We start from the raw sequence: 16,754 nt of genomic DNA, 5'->3' as shown, positions 1-16,754 counted from the left end.
TGCGTGGACGGCACAAAGGATGTGCGGACCTCATCAAGGGCTCGAGCACCACCGACGGAAATGGTGGAGCGCACACGGAAAAACACGATATTCTCCTTTCATTGAAAAAAAAAAAACGGTTGCAGCTTTCAGACACGACTTTCTTCTCATTTTAATAGTTAATTTGAGGCGGTTGCTATGGCGTTATTTTAATGAAAAGTGTCCAGAGCGCATTCTTGTAATGCGAGAATGCAACAAATGTCTCTGTTTGCAGGATTCTCTTCACTCTCACACAAAACAGATGCGCGCTCTCTCTCGATCAGACATTAGGGCTACGTGTGCAAGCTCAAAACTTATACTCTCTCCTGGATTTAATGTTGCCAGAAGCGCAACTTGGAGTGTGGGCAATGGGCATCCATCGGCAGAAACATAAATCGGCACACAAGACAACGGATGTAATGTAAATCAGTATTTAAATAACATAACAGTAGTAAATGTATCTGTCTCACACGTGTCCCGCATTGTCCCGCAAAATCACATCTACTGTCCCGCAACAGATCTATTGCCAGGTGGTCACCCTAATGCAGACACACCTATAAATACTCGCGCATACATATAAACTTCCATGCAGACACACCTATAAACATTCGCACATACATATAAACTCGATGCGCGCGCATACACATCCATAAAACACTCGCACATACATATAAACTTCCATGCAGACACACCTATAAATAGCTACTCGCGCATACATATAAACTTCCATGCAGACGGACCTATAAACATTCGCACATACATATAAACTCGATGCGCGCGCATACACATCCATAAAACACTCCCGCATACATATAAACTTCCATGCAGACACACCTATAAATAGCTACTCGCGCATACATATAAACTTCCATGCAGACACACCTATAAACATTCGCACATACATATAAACTCGATGCGCGCGCATACACATCCATAAAACACTCGCGCATACAAATAAACTTCCATGCAGACACACCTATAAATACTCGCGCATACATATAAACTTCCATGCAGACACACCTATAAACATTCGCACATACATATAAACTCGATACGCGCGCATACACATCCATAAAACACTCGCGCATACAAATAAACTTCCATGCAGACACACCTATAAATACTCGCGCATACATATAAACTTCCATGCAGACACACCTATAAACATTCGCACATACATATAAACTCGATGCGCGCGCATACACATCCATAAAACACTCGGGCATACAAATAAACTTCCATGCAGACACACCTATAAATAGCTACTCGCGCATACATATAAACTTCCATGCCGACACACCAATAAACATTCGCACATACATATAAACTCGATGCGCGCGCATACACATCCATAAAACACTCGCGCATACAAATAAACTTCCATGCAGACACACCTATAAATACTCGCGCATACATATAAACTTCCATGCAGACACACCTATAAATAGCTACTCGCGCATACATATAAACTTCCATGCAGACACACCTATAAACATTCGCACATACATATAAACTCGATGCGCGCGCATACACATCCATAAAACACTCGAGCATACAAATAAACTTCCATGCAGACACACCTATAAATACTCGCGCATACATATAAACTTCCATGCAGACACACCTATAAACATTCGCACATACATATAAACTCGATGCGCGCTTATACACATCCATAAAACACTCCCGCATACATATAAACTTCCATGCAGACACACCTATAAATAGCTACTCGCGCATACATATAAACTTCCATGCAGACACACCTATAAACATTCGCACATACATATAAACTCGATGCGCGCGCATACACATCCATAAAACACTCCCGCATACATATAAACTTCCATGCAGACACACCTATAAATAGCTACTCGCGCATACATATAAACTTCCATGCAGACACACCTATAAACATTCGCACATACATATAAACTCGATGCGCGCGCATACACATCCATAAAACACTCGCGCTTACATATAAACTTCCATGCAGACACACCTATAAATAGCTACTCGCGCATACATATAAACTTCCATGCAGACACACCTATAAATAGCTACTCGCGCATACATATAAACTTCCATGCAGACACACCTATAAACATTCGCACATACATATAAACTCGATGCGCGCGCATACACATCCATAAAACACTCGTGCATACAAATAAACTTCCATGCAGACACACCTATAAATAGCTACTCGCGCATACATATAAACTTCCATGCAGACACACCTATAAACATTCGCACATACATATAAACTCGATGCGCGCGCATACACATCCATAAAACACTCGCGCATACAAATAAACTTCCATGCAGACACACCTATAAACATTCGCACATACATATAAACTCGATGCGCGCGCATACACATCCATAAAACACTGCGCATACATATAAACTTCCATGCAGACACCTATAAATAGCTACTCGCGCATACATATAAACTTCCATGCAGACACACCTATAAACATTCGCACATACATATAAACTTCCATGCAGACATACCTATAAATAGCTACTCGCGCATACATATAAACTTCCATGCAGACACACCTATAAACATTCGCACATACATATAAACTCGATGCGCGCGCATACACATCCATAAAACACTCGTGCATACATATAAACTTCCATGCAGACACACCTATAAATAGCTACTCGCGCATACATATAAACTTCCATGCAGACACACCTATAAACATTCGCACATACATATAAACTCGATGCGCGCGCATACACATCCATAAAACACTCGCGCATACATATAAACTTCCATGCAGACACACCTATAAATAGCTACTCGCGCATACATATAAACTTCCATGCAGACACACCTATAAATAGCTACTCGCGCATACATATAAACTTCCATGCAGACACACCTATAAATAGCTACTCGCGCATACATATAAACTTCCATGCAGACACACCTATAAATAGCTACTCGCGCATACATATAAACTTCCATGCAGACACACCTATAAATAGCTACTCGCACATACATATAAACTTCCATGCAGACACACCTATAAATAGCTACTCGCGCATACATATAAACTTCCATGCAGACACACCTATTAATAGCTACTCGCGCATACATATAAACTTCCATGCAGACACACCTATAAACATTCGCACATACATATAAACTCGATGCGCGCGCATACACATCCATAAAACACTCGCGCATACAAATAAACTTCCATGCAGACACACCTATAAATACTCGCGCATACATATAAACTTCCATGCAGACACACCTATAAATAGCTACTCGCGCATACATATAAACTTCCATGCAGACACACCTATAAATAGCTACTCGCGCATACATATAAACTTCCATGCAGACACACCTATAAATAGCTACTCCCGCATACATATAAACTTCCATGCAGACACACCTATAAATAGCTACTCGCGCATACATATAAACTTCCATGCAGACACACCTATAAACATTCGCACATACATATAAACTCGATGCGCGCGCACACACATCCATAAAACACTCGCGCATACATATAAACTTCCATGCAGACTAGGGTGACCACCCGTCCCGCATTTTGCGGGACCGTCCCGAAATTGGGAGCTTTGTACCGCTTCCTGCAAGAGGTAAGGTGCGTCCCGCATTTCAATTATGTATTCTGTATGTTTTTTTTTTTCATCCCAGAAACTGAAATACCAAAATAAGAAATACATTAAAAACTGACTGGCATTTAAAACCCCATTTGCGCAGTCGTCATGTTCTAGCTAAGAAAATAACCAACCCACACAGTCATAGACAGGGAGTTTTCCGCAGATGACGACTGCGTGGACGGCACAAAGGATGTGCGGACCTTATCAAGGGCTCGAGCACCACCGACTGAAATGGTGGAGCGCACACGGAAAAACACGATATTCTCCTTTCATTGAAAAAAAAAAACGGTTGCAGCTTTCAGACACGACTTTCTTCTCATTTTAATAGTTCATTTGAGGCGGTTTCTATGGCGTTATTTTAATGAAAAGTGTCCAGAGTGCATTCTTGTAATGCGAGAATGCAACAATTGTCTCTGTTTGCAGGATTCTCTTCACTCTCACACAAAACAGATGCGCGCTCTCTCTCGATCAGACATTAGGGCTACGTGTGCAAGCTCAAAACTTATACTCTCTCCTGGATTTAATGTTGCCAGAAGCGCAACTTGGAGTGTGGGCAATGGGCATCCATCGGCAGAAACATAAATCGGCACACAAGACAACGGATGTAATGTAAATCAGTATATAAATAACATAACAGTAGTAAATGTATCTGTCTCACACGTGTCCCGCATTGTCCCGCAAAATCACATCTACTGTCCCGCAACAGATCTATTGCCAGGTGGTCACCCTAATGCAGACACACCTATAAATACTCGCGCATACATATAAACTTCCATGCAGACACACCTATAAACATTCGCACATACATATAAACTCGACGCGCGCGCATACACATCCATAAAACACTCGCGCATACAAATAAACTTCCATGCAGACACACCTATAAATACTCGTGCATACATATAAACTTTCATGCAGACACACCTATAAATAGCTACTCGCGCATACATATAAACTTCCATGCAGACACACCTATAAACATTCGCACATACATATAAACTCGATGCGCGCGCAAACACATCCATAAAACACTCGCGCATACATATAAACTTCCATGCAGACACACCTATAAACATTCGCACATACATATAAACTCGACGCGCGCGCATACACATCCATAAAACACTCGCGCATACAAATAAACTTCCATGCAGACACACCTATAAATACTCGCGCATACATATAAACTTCCATGCAGACACACCTATAAACATTCGCACATACATATAAACTCGATGCGCGCGCATACACATCCATAAAACACTCGAGCATACAAATAAACTTGCATGCAGACACACCTATAAATACTCGCGCATACATATAAACTTCCATGCAGACACACCTATAAACATTCGCACATACATATAAACTCGATGCGTGCGCATACACATCCATAAAACACTCGCTCATACATATAAACTTCCATGCAGACACACCTATAAATAGCTACTCGCGCATACATATAAACTTCCATGCAGACACACCTATAAACATTCGCACATACATATAAACTCGATGCGCGCGCATACACATCCATAAAACACTCGCGCATACAAATAAACTTCCATGCAGACACACCTATAAATACTCGCGCATACATATAAACTTCCATGCAGACACACCTATAAACATTCGCACATACATATAAACTCGATGCGCGCGCATACACATCCATAAAACACTCGCGCATACATATAAACTTCCATGCAGACACACCTATAAACATTTGCACATACATATAAACTCGACGCGCGCGCATACACTCGCGCATACAAATAAACTTCCATGCAGACACACCTATAAATACTCGCGCATACATATAAACTTCCATGCAGACACACCTATAAACATTCGCACATACATATAAACTCGACGCGCGCATACACATCCATAAAACACTCGCGCATACAAATAAACTTCCATGCAGACACACCTATAAATAGCTACTCGCGCATACATATAAACTTCCATGCAGACACACCTATAAACATTCGCACATACATATAAACTCGATGCTCGCGCATACACATCCATAAAACACTCCCGCATACATATAAACTTCCATGCAGACACACCTATAAATAGCTACTCTCGCATACATATAAACTTCCATGCAGACACACCTATAAACATTCGCACATACATATAAACTCGATGCGCGCGCATACACATCCATAAAACACTCGCGCATACATATAAACTTCCATGCAGACACACCTATAAATAGCTACTGGCGCATACATATAAACTTCCATGCAGACACACCTATAAACATTCGCACATACATATAAACTCGATGCGCGCGCATACACATCCATAAAACACTCGCGCATACATATAAACTTCCATGCAGACACACCTATAAATACTCGCGCATACATATAAACTTTCCTGTCCTCGTAATGCAGTGTGTTTTCTGGTTCACAGCGTGTAACTCTACTCAAGTCTCTACATTAGCTTTCTATTTCACAGATATAAAGTAAGCACACTCAACCAAAATGACACAATACCTGTTCTGAACTTGCCTCTGGCAGAAGTACTGAAATCTCAGCAACGGCATCTGTGTTCATCTGTAAAAGAGACAATGAATGTACATAAATACTGTTGTGAAATAATTCCACAAGCAGCAGGGCCTGGCGCTCTCCCTGGCAGTGGCAGGTCGTAGCGCCACTTCCGGTGGCATCGCCAAATGCCACCGGCAGCTGCCAGAGTTCGTGGCAGCTGCCAGGTCTTTTCTGGCAGCTGCCAGACTTCTCGTGGCAGCTGCCAGGTCTTTTCTGAAAGCTGCCAGACTTCTCGTGGCAGCTGCCAGGTCGTTTCTGACAGCTGCCAGATTTCTCGTGGCAGATGCCATGGTTTTTCTCGCTGTTTTTGCTGTTTGCTCGGTAAAAACTACACTGTCCTCAGTGGCGTGCGGTGGTGTTTTTTGTTGTAGTTGTTGTATTATTATTATTATTATACATTTTTATGGATCAGCTGCCAGAGTTAGTGCCAAGAGTCACGAACGTTTGTCGCCGTTTATTTTTAAATGAAAGATTTGATTATGCATATTATATACCAGCAAGCAGATGCGATCAGAATATGAACCCAATAAGCTAAACAGCATTTTCCCATAAAGAACACATAAGGAGTGCTTAGCTGTATAGACAGTATATATGCACGTGTATACTATACACAGGTGCGTAGCCAACATTTCAGAAGTGAGTGGGACAAAAATGTTATTTTTTATATATATATATATAGGATACTGTTTATAAGAATATATGAAACTTTATTTTTTTCTCTTATGTCTTTTAATTGGCTTAGAAATCAGATACACTGTTGGACAATAACCAATAAATGATTTGTTAATGTACTACAAACACTTTTTTTTTATTCATTTTTATCAAATATAAGACAATAGTTTTTGTACTGTAATAAATGCTATGTCAGGTAGCACTGAATTATTCATAAACTTACCTGGTAATTTACCATAAAATCACCTGGAGATGATTGAAAAAAAGTACAAATAAACCATATATGGTCGCAATCGTGTGTTTAATGCCTTCATGTTTCCAAAGGTTTCTGCCTTTTATTCAGATCATACAGTGATAGCTGGATGCTTTTGTCCATATTAGGGATTTCCTGGTACTTTGTAAGTTATTACTTCAATATGAGTCTGTCTTGCACTTTCTAAGCCGTCCGGCTTCGTGTATGTGTATATGTTGTCACATTTCCCTTAAATAAACATTACACTAAAAAGGCCAAATACAATTATATTTTGTATTTTTACACTGTGTAATATTCTGTTTATCAAAACCAATAAATGTCATCAAGTTAGCGTTTTTACGTATTTTACATTTATTCCAAAATAATAACAAAAGTAGTAACAATACAAACATTTTTTTGTCAACTGATGTTCAGCTGTTCTTTTTAACTTTACCAGCGGGTGTCGCTGTTGGACAATTACTTTATACATACTAGTGACTTTTACCCATTTAATGTCCTATTTTGTAATACTTGCATTGATTGTTTTGTAATATCGATAGTTTTCTCATCCATTTTTTTTTTTGTCTAAAGAGTCTCTGCCTCCCTTGCCTTGACTGATGGCAGGCAACGACTGATGACAGAAGCCGTACAACACACAAACATCAGAAATTCAGTATCTTAAATTATGATCCTTGCGGCTTTGAGGTTATGTACATTTTTGCAGGTTATTTTACATTGATTTCATGCATGCAAATGAATAAAGTGATGAATGGAAATTGGGCAGTTCAATTAAGTATAGAATTTTTGAAAAGCTAAAAATTAAAATGGGCAAATGTGGGATCACCGTGAAATTAAATGTTTTTTATTACAATTTGTAGGCTATAGCCACAGTTTTACTACAAATAGCATGCTTAAACTATGGTGAGTGTAGAAAAACGTTTTATTTGTTGCAAAACAATGTGTAATTTTCATAAGTTTTGTTGCAAATAATTTTTACTGTTATTGTACAAAGAAAAACTGTAGTAATGTATTTATAATATTTATAGAAAACATTCATTGTTAGAAAAGATCATTTATGTCATGTACTGTAAATGCTTTAGGCCTACAAGTTTGAGGCATTAATTGTAACATTTGTATATACACCAAATATTTTGACCATACTTTCTTCTTTCACAGCAGGAAAACATTTTGTGAGAGACACCAGGACTGCAGCTGACTGGTGCGGTAACAGAAATTGGAATGGATTTTTATTTTTATAAAAAAAATTGATGATGCATACTACAAACCCGATTCCAAAAAAGTTGGGACACTGTACACATTGTGAATAAAAACAGAATGCAATGATGTGGAAGTTTCAAATTTCAATATTTTATTCAGAATACAACATAGATGACATATCAAATGTTTAAACTGAGAAAATGTATCATTTTAAGGGAAAAATAAGTTTATTTTAAATTTCATGGCATCAACACATCTCAAAAAAGTTGGGACAAGGCCATGTTTACCACTGTGTGGCATCCCCTCTTCTTTTTATAACAGTCTGCAAACGTCTGGGGACTGAGGAGACAAGTTGCTCAAGTTTAGGAATAGGAATGTTGTCCCATTCTTGTCTAATACAGGCTTCTAGGTGCTCAACTGCCTTAGGTCTTCTTTGTCGCATCTTCCTCTTTATGATGCGCCAAATGTTTTCTATGGGTGAAAGATTTGGACTGCAGGCTGGCCATTTCAGTACCCGGATCCTCCTTCTAGATTAGATTAGATTAGATTCAACTTTATTGTCATTTATGCAGAGTACAAGTACAGAGCTAATGAAATGCAGTTAGCACCTAACCAGAAGTGCAAGAATATAGTGTTTTATATACATATAAGTGCAGAGTAAGTGAAGATATGATTTACAGAATATACAGTGGAATTGCTATATACAGTATTGAGCAGAGTATATACAGAATATAAATAGGAATGCAATGTAGGGATTGTATGTACATTATGAACAGAGCAGTGTAGATTATATAGATTACAGATTATACACATTATGAACAGCAGAAACGTGAGAACAGTGGTAATAAATAAATACAGCTGGATGAGTGTGCAAAGTATTGATAGAACAATGTATTCTATGCAAAATAGCAGTAGTGCAATATTTTATAGAAATAGTTTACTGTGCTTGTACAGTAACAACTTTAGACAGTTTATAGTGTAATAACTTTGACAATGTGCAGTCTGTGCAAAATATGAGTAGTGCAAATGCGTGTGTGTAAAGTACTGTGACTAGTGCAGTAATAAGCAGGTGCTGGTTAGATTGGTGGTGTGGCGTTCAGAAGTGTCACAGCCTCGGGGAAGAAGCTCTTCCTGAGCCTACTAGTGCGAGAGCGTAGGCACCTGTAACGCCTGCCGGATGGAAGGAGGGTGAAAAGTCCATGGTTAGGGTGAGAGGCATCCTTGATGATGTTTCTTGCCCTGCCCAGACATGGGCAGGGCAAGAAATATTCTACGCAGCCATGATGTTGTAATTGATGCAGTATGTGGTCTGGCATTGTCATGTTGGAAAATGCAAGGTCTTCCCTGAAAGAGACAACGTCTGGATGGGAGCATATGTTGTTCTAGAACTTGGATATACCTTTCAGCATTGATGGTGCCTTTCCAGATGTGTAAGCTGCCTATGCCACACGCACTCATGCAACCCCATACCATCAGAGATGCAGGCTTCTGAACTGAGCGCTGATAACAACTTGGGTTGTCCTTGTCCTCTTTAGTCCGGATGACATAGCATCCCAATTTTCATTGATCTATGCTAGATTCATGATCTCGTCATGATTCATGAATGAAATAACATTTTTGTAATATAAAATATCTGGCAAATATTTGTTGGATTCCTGATAAATGATGCATAACAGTTAAATTAATTAATTCTGAAGGAACATGATTTGATTAAGATCCATTAAGGTCATAAAGGACACAAGAACTGATAGACAGCATTAAATTATAAGAAAATATTTATTTCTTAATGTTGTAAGAGCTTTATGTCGTCTACATGTTTGAAGAATTGGCATACATGAAATACTTTGAGCATATTTGTTATTTATTGCAGGATATCCTTCTGAGAGATGCCAGGACTGCAGCTGACTGGTGCAGAAATAGAAATTGGGATGGAGAAATACAATTTCCCAGTGTCCTTTTACTGGAAAAGGAGGAACAAATTGCATGCCAAAGCAAATTGCAGAGCTGGATGGGTGACTATGATGAAAGTTCTCCAGTGGAATTTTTCACTTTAGTATTTTTGAAAAAAAAAGATTATGAGGTGTTCTGCACAGACATGATTGATAAATCAAAGTTCAAAATCTTCGCCAGATTTGAGGACGAATAAGTCATCATAAGTCATAAAAAAACAATCAATGATCAATAAAAAAATCTATAAAAACTTGAGTGTCTCAATTACAATGGTCTCATGATTATTTCTATATATAACAATATTTACACACTTCCTATATATTTGTCTCCATTTCTCACTATTAACTAACTAATGACTTTTGCCTCAAACTCCTAATTAGCCTACTGTTCAGGTATAGGGTAAGATGTAGAATATGGTCACGTATAATACGGCATTAGTATGTACTTTATGAGTACTAATAAACAGCTTATATAGTAATATGCAAGCTACTAGTTAATAACTAGTGTTACATTAAATACATAAAAAAATATGTTTGTGTGTGCGAGCGCGTGTGCATATACAGTATTGGCTAGCAGCAGCTGGGCACTCCTTATCTGTGTGTATGTTCTTTATGGTAAAATACTTAAGCAATTTAGCTTATTGGGTTCATATTCTGATCGCATCTGCTTGCTGGTATATAATATGCATAATCAAATCTTTCATTTAAAAATAAACGGCGACAAACGATCGTGACTCTTGGCATTAACTCTGGCAGCTGATCCATAAAAATGTATAATAATAATAATACAACAACTACAACAAAAAACACCACCGCACGCCACTGAGGACAGTGTAGTTTTTACCGAGCAAACAGCAAAAACAGCGAGAAAAACCATGGCATCTGCCACGAGAAATCTGGCAGCTGCCAGAAACGACCTGGCAGCTGCCACGAGAAATCTGGCAGCTGCCAGAAACGACCTGGCAGCTGCCACGAGAAGTCTGGCAGCTGCCAGAAAAGACCTGGCAGCTGCCACGAGAAATCTGGCAGCTGCCAGAAAAGACCTGGCAGCTGCCAGTGGCATTTGACGATGCCACCGGAAGTGGCGCTACGACCTGCCACTGCCAGCATTTGCGCTTGCTCTCTCTCCAAGCTAAAGAAAAAAAATACTATTATTCTGAATCTTAAAAAGTACTGTGATACAGATTTTTGGTCATACCACCCAGCACTAACAGAGACCCTTCTTTATAACATCACTGTTAAAATATGAAGCAATGCATTAAAAAAGTGGCCGTTTGAAAAGTGTTGTTTTACGCCTGACATCTTCTGCCTTTTCCTGGTACAGAACTTAACCACGCAAATCTATAATGACCAAGCATTTTTTATATCACTGACGAGCAGGGATCCAATCTGCAGCATTTTGCTACCATTATTTCTGCCGGTGTGAATAAATTTTGTAAGCGGTCACACTGGTGCCACCACTGCGTTTTTCAACTCAGAAGCGCTGGCATTTCTGTTGCATAAGAGAAACATCAAACGGCAAACGAAACAAAAGCGCAACAACACTGCGTTATATCTGAATTGCGCAGTGCAGAGCGTTTATCAGCTCGGCCCAATAAATGAGCACAGCACAACGCAAACAAACTTGTCCGAGCTCAGAACAGATTTACTCGGAAACCAAAGTTGCTTTTGCAACACTGTTACTGAACTATGCTGTGAGATAATGCCTACTGTTCACTAATCATTTACACATTACAGTGTCCTGGCAAACCATTCCTGTCCCCGCAATGCAGTGTGTTTTCTGGTTCACATAGAGTGTAACTACAATGACTAGGATTTCAATACTGATTTCTAAAGTATAAAGATAAGGAGAAGCCTAAAACAGGCCCGAGGACTGGCTATAGTTAGGCCAGAGCTACTAAAATATCAGTTTAATCAGTGAATCTTAGATTTTGTATTCTCCTGGGTGCACAAACTGCAGATTATATGAAAATTATAATATAAAAATATTAATTTATCGGTATCAGCATCGGCCATGAGAAGGACTTAATTATCGGTATCGGTTAACATTTTTCATATCGTGCATCCCTAATATATATATATATATATACAGTATATGTGTGTGTGTGTGTGTGAGAAGAGTTCAGATGCAAAAGCCTCTAAGTGCCATCTGAAATTTGCTTCTAAAATTTGCATTTTTATCAGGACCCTATATTTATGTTCAGTTATTTCACTTTAATTGCATAGAAAATGACCTATATTTTACCATTAGAGTAAAACTACTGAACCTAAACATAGCAGCCTGATAAAAAAAAAAAATGCTCATTTTAGATGAAAATTTCAGATGACACTTAGAGGCTTTTGCATCTGAACTCTTCATACATATACTGTATATATATGCATAGAGAGAGAGAAATTAACAGAATATAACGGAATAAAATAGAGTAGAGTACAGAACCTTGAACAGTTACCTAGAACAGGTAAGTGCTAGTATTAGTTGGTCAGGTGCTGACAAAAAAGATGCATCTTTAGATGTTACAGCTCTGTTCGAATTGAGATCTTTTATACCACCCAGCACTAACCGAGACCCTTCTTTATAACATCACTATTAAAATATAAAGCACTGCATTAAAAAAGTGGCCGTTTGAAAAGTGTTGTTTTACGCCTGACATCTGGTTCTGCAGTTTCTGGTACAGAATTTAACCATGCAAATCTACAATGACCAAGCCTTATCGATGTCACTGACAACACACTGCATCGAAAGGACAGAATGGTTTGACAGGACATTATGACAGTTATATGCCTACTGTTCACTAATCATTTACACAATACAGTGTCCTGGCAAACCATTCCTGTCCTCGCAATGCAGTGTGTTTTCTGGTTCACAGCGTGTAACTCTACTCAAGTCTCTACATTAGCTTTCTATTTCACAGATATAAAGTAAGCACACTCAACCAAAATGACACAATACCTGTTCTGAACTTGCCTCTGGCAGAAGTACTGAAATCTCAGCAACGGCATCTGTGTTCATCTGTAAAAGAGACAATGAATGTCAAATACTGATATACTGAAATATTGATGTCAAATATTTGCACGAGCTAAAGAGACTCCATGACCAAATCTAGACACTGTAAGTCTGCTTTTGACCACAAATTGAAATGATGTCTTTAACATGACCCTTGACTGTCCATTAAGTTTCTATTTTAACTTTCTATAGTTGAGATGTAAAATGAACACAGCTAGATAGTCAAAAAAATAATTATTATTTTATATTATTATACACATATATATATATATATATAATCATTATTATGACCATTATTATATTTTTGTATTTACTCATTCATTTAAAAACTTAGAGAACAAGCATAACTCACATCTTTGCCTGAGAAATTAAAATGGTTTGAGAATAAACATTACTTAAAAAAACATATTTTAGGCATACTACAAATACAGAAAACTACAAACTTGCATTCAGGAAACACTGCAATTCTCAGCTATGTGAGCATTTAAAAGAACAAAGTCTACATACAATGGATTAATGTAAGATAGTTGGGTCAGATTTAGCCGGTTTGCCATCAGTTAGAAAGTCTTGACCTAATTTCTAAGGATTATTCGTTAATACTATGACCTTCTTTATGTCAAAGGATCAGGAAAAATGAGATTTCTCAGTTCATGCCCTCTTGACCATATCAATTTAACAGGGTTTCAGCACATATTATGAAGGTAAATTTAATGAACAATTTGAAGGGAACACAATACATCAATGTGTTCTTTAAATGTAAATATATAGAGTTGTATTAGCAGCACTTCAATGTTTGGAGAAAAAATAAACTCCATAACGACCTGCATTAATTTTTAATTAAAATAATAATATTAAGGGTTGAATAACTCCACTCCCAAACACTAGAATATGAAAATAACTTTTAGTGTACCTTTCAATCATAATGTAAAAACGTTATGCTGTTTTATCAGTATTTTGACTTGTTTTCCAATCCAAATGTCTGTAACACTTCATAACGACTTTCATTAATAAATCAATAAACATTCTATAACAATTAGCAGATCATTAGTTAATATTAAAAGAGATATTTAGAGATATGAGGTAATGTGCTTGTTAATGTTCACTAATGTACTTATTAAACATTACCTAATGATCAACAGATAATTTCACATAAATTATAAAGTTTACAAATTTCATTTAACTTTCAAATCATAATGCACATTTTAACAGAAATTACAAAGATAAAGTTTATTTGTTGATGTACTTTTGAAAGCTAACGAATGTCATTAAACTTCAGTTCAGATACTACCTAATGCTCTTTTTTTACATTTTCATCTGAATTAGTTCATTTCAGCACTTCACTAACTACAGTTGTATTATGCTACTATGTTAACATGTTCCCTTACAATAATCAGACTGAACCCTGTACCACTGACCCCTCGACCACAGCTTAACCCTACCCATAACACCAAACCTGTTCCTAGCCTTACCCACGTATCACACGTCAATAGCAGCAAGTGCTGTACATTAACACAAGCTTTTAATTATTGAATAACATCTGTTAAAACCCTTTGTAGAATTAAAAAAATAAAAAAGCTTATGATCATATGAACTGAAAGTTGAATGCCATTTGTAAGCATTTTAATTTACATTAAATAAATAATCTGTTAATTATTAGGAAATGTTCAAATAGTTTATTAGTAAACATTAACAAGCACATGTTTCTAGCTATTTGAATATTAACTAAGGATCTATTAAGCATTGCATAATGTTTGTTAATGATTTATTAAAATTATTATAAAGTTTTACCCAAATAGGGATTCTTAAATCAAGATACATTACTTGAAGCAAATTGATAGGAGATAAGAAGTCTTGCTTTTTGAGAAATTAATCAAAATTAAGCAAGTTTATGATTAAAACAGAAACAAATATCTGCCAACAGGCTAAGAAAAATCAACTAAAAACAATTTGCATACCCTATTTACAGATATTTGTTCAAGTCATCTTTTTATTGTTCATGCTGCAACTCACAATAGGTGTATCTGATTTAAGGATGTTTAGATATTTGTAATGGAAAACATGTTCTCCCCACAATGTGCAACAAAGCATGTACGTCTTTTTTACCTGGGTTCTCCATAGAGTGAATGTGTACATGATTCTGAGACATTACTAAACACTTAGTCAGTGCAGCGTATGGAGTACTGTACCTTTGAGCTTGTTAATGAGCCGCTGCTCAAGGTATGGCTTGTTGATTCTTGATCTCGTGTGCCTCTGCATCACATACAGGCTTAAACCTGCGTCGTCTAGAAACATTCTCCATTTCATCTAGCTGCAGAAATTAAAATAAAGTATTAAAAACACAGAATGAAGCACAGAACATTTGCAAATACATCTGTAATATGCTGCAGCATCCATACAGTGGATACACACAGTTCAGTTGAATTTTACAAGAAAGCCCCAACACTCAGACTACCTCAGGAGGAGGTGCGAGTACAGTTTACTCCTGGATTTTAGTGCAGTTCACTTAAAACACACTCTGGGAAAACAAAGCACTCTGTGTACATATTCATTTTACGTAAACAGCATCTGAAAACCTCTATGGATGGCTGTACTGTACAGTGAGGTTGAAATTAGATTTTTGTTTTTTTAAGTAATTTTGCATTACCTCTGTACCTCTAATTACATATTTCATTTAAAATAAATGCAATATTTGTATATTATTATTTTATTATCTGTCCTGTCCTGTTACTGTCTTTCTGTTGCACTGTGGAGCTTCTGTCACTACAACAAATTCCTTGTATGTGTAAACAAACCTGGCCAATAAAGCTCATTCTGATTCTGAAGATCAAGAAGAGATGCTTTTAGGCCAATGTTTTATTATTCTGCTATTCAAATTTAATTAAGTTGATATGCTAAACTGGCCAGTCTCATCTGCACTGTAACAGTGTAATGCAATATTAATAATGCATTATCCATTCTATATTATTATACTCTTAAAGCTGACTGAGCTGACCTCGGTTGCAGTTCATTCACATCAAGTAACGTTAAAGAAGTAAACATCAAGTAAAAAACACATTTAAAAGTTCAGAATATTACATTTAACCCATCTTAAAGTAGACTAACAAAGCGTATATAATATTCCCCAAAGCTGCTCTCAAAGACAATGTGCATGGTCAGAATAAAACTCAGTGGCCATTTAAACAACAAATTAAATGACGTTATTAGCAAAAATGCAGAACGCGTTACAAGCAGATTATATTAATTTCTGTCATATAAATGTTCATTTTGCGCTTTTGAATGCTTATGAATCGCGCACATGGCCTGTGTTATGTCTATTAGCATATGTTAGACTAATGAATCAATATATAAATCGTAATACTTTATTTACTTACCTAATTAGCCGCTGCTGTCACTTGTCCATATGTAGATTGCGCGTGCTCCTGGAGAGACCCCGCCTCCACTGC

At 37.4% G+C, this 16,754-nt stretch overlaps 1 protein-coding gene across 4 annotated transcripts in view; it reads right to left on the bottom strand.

Annotated features, from left to right (window-relative positions):
• Positions 1-16,754, bottom strand: part of LOC306866152 (uncharacterized protein) — a 67,144-nt gene extending 50,390 nt beyond the window's left edge. Inside the window, exons 1-4 of one of the 4 annotated variants that reach the window (XR_013783922.1) lie at positions 16,683-16,754; positions 15,498-15,619; positions 13,258-13,317; positions 6,183-6,242 (exon numbers count right to left, since the gene is read on the bottom strand). The gene's annotated coding sequence lies outside the window, so the exon portion shown is untranslated. The remainder of the gene's footprint in view (positions 1-6,182; positions 6,243-13,257; positions 13,318-15,497; positions 15,620-16,682) is intronic. The other 3 variants (XR_013783923.1, XR_013783924.1, XR_013783925.1) reach the window with 3 other exon arrangements.

This window comes from Barbus barbus (genome assembly GCF_936440315.1).
Source record: "Barbus barbus genome assembly, chromosome: 47".
Classification (NCBI taxonomy): domain Eukaryota; kingdom Metazoa; phylum Chordata; class Actinopteri; order Cypriniformes; family Cyprinidae; genus Barbus; species Barbus barbus.
This window is presented reverse-complemented; position numbering and strand designations above follow the sequence as displayed.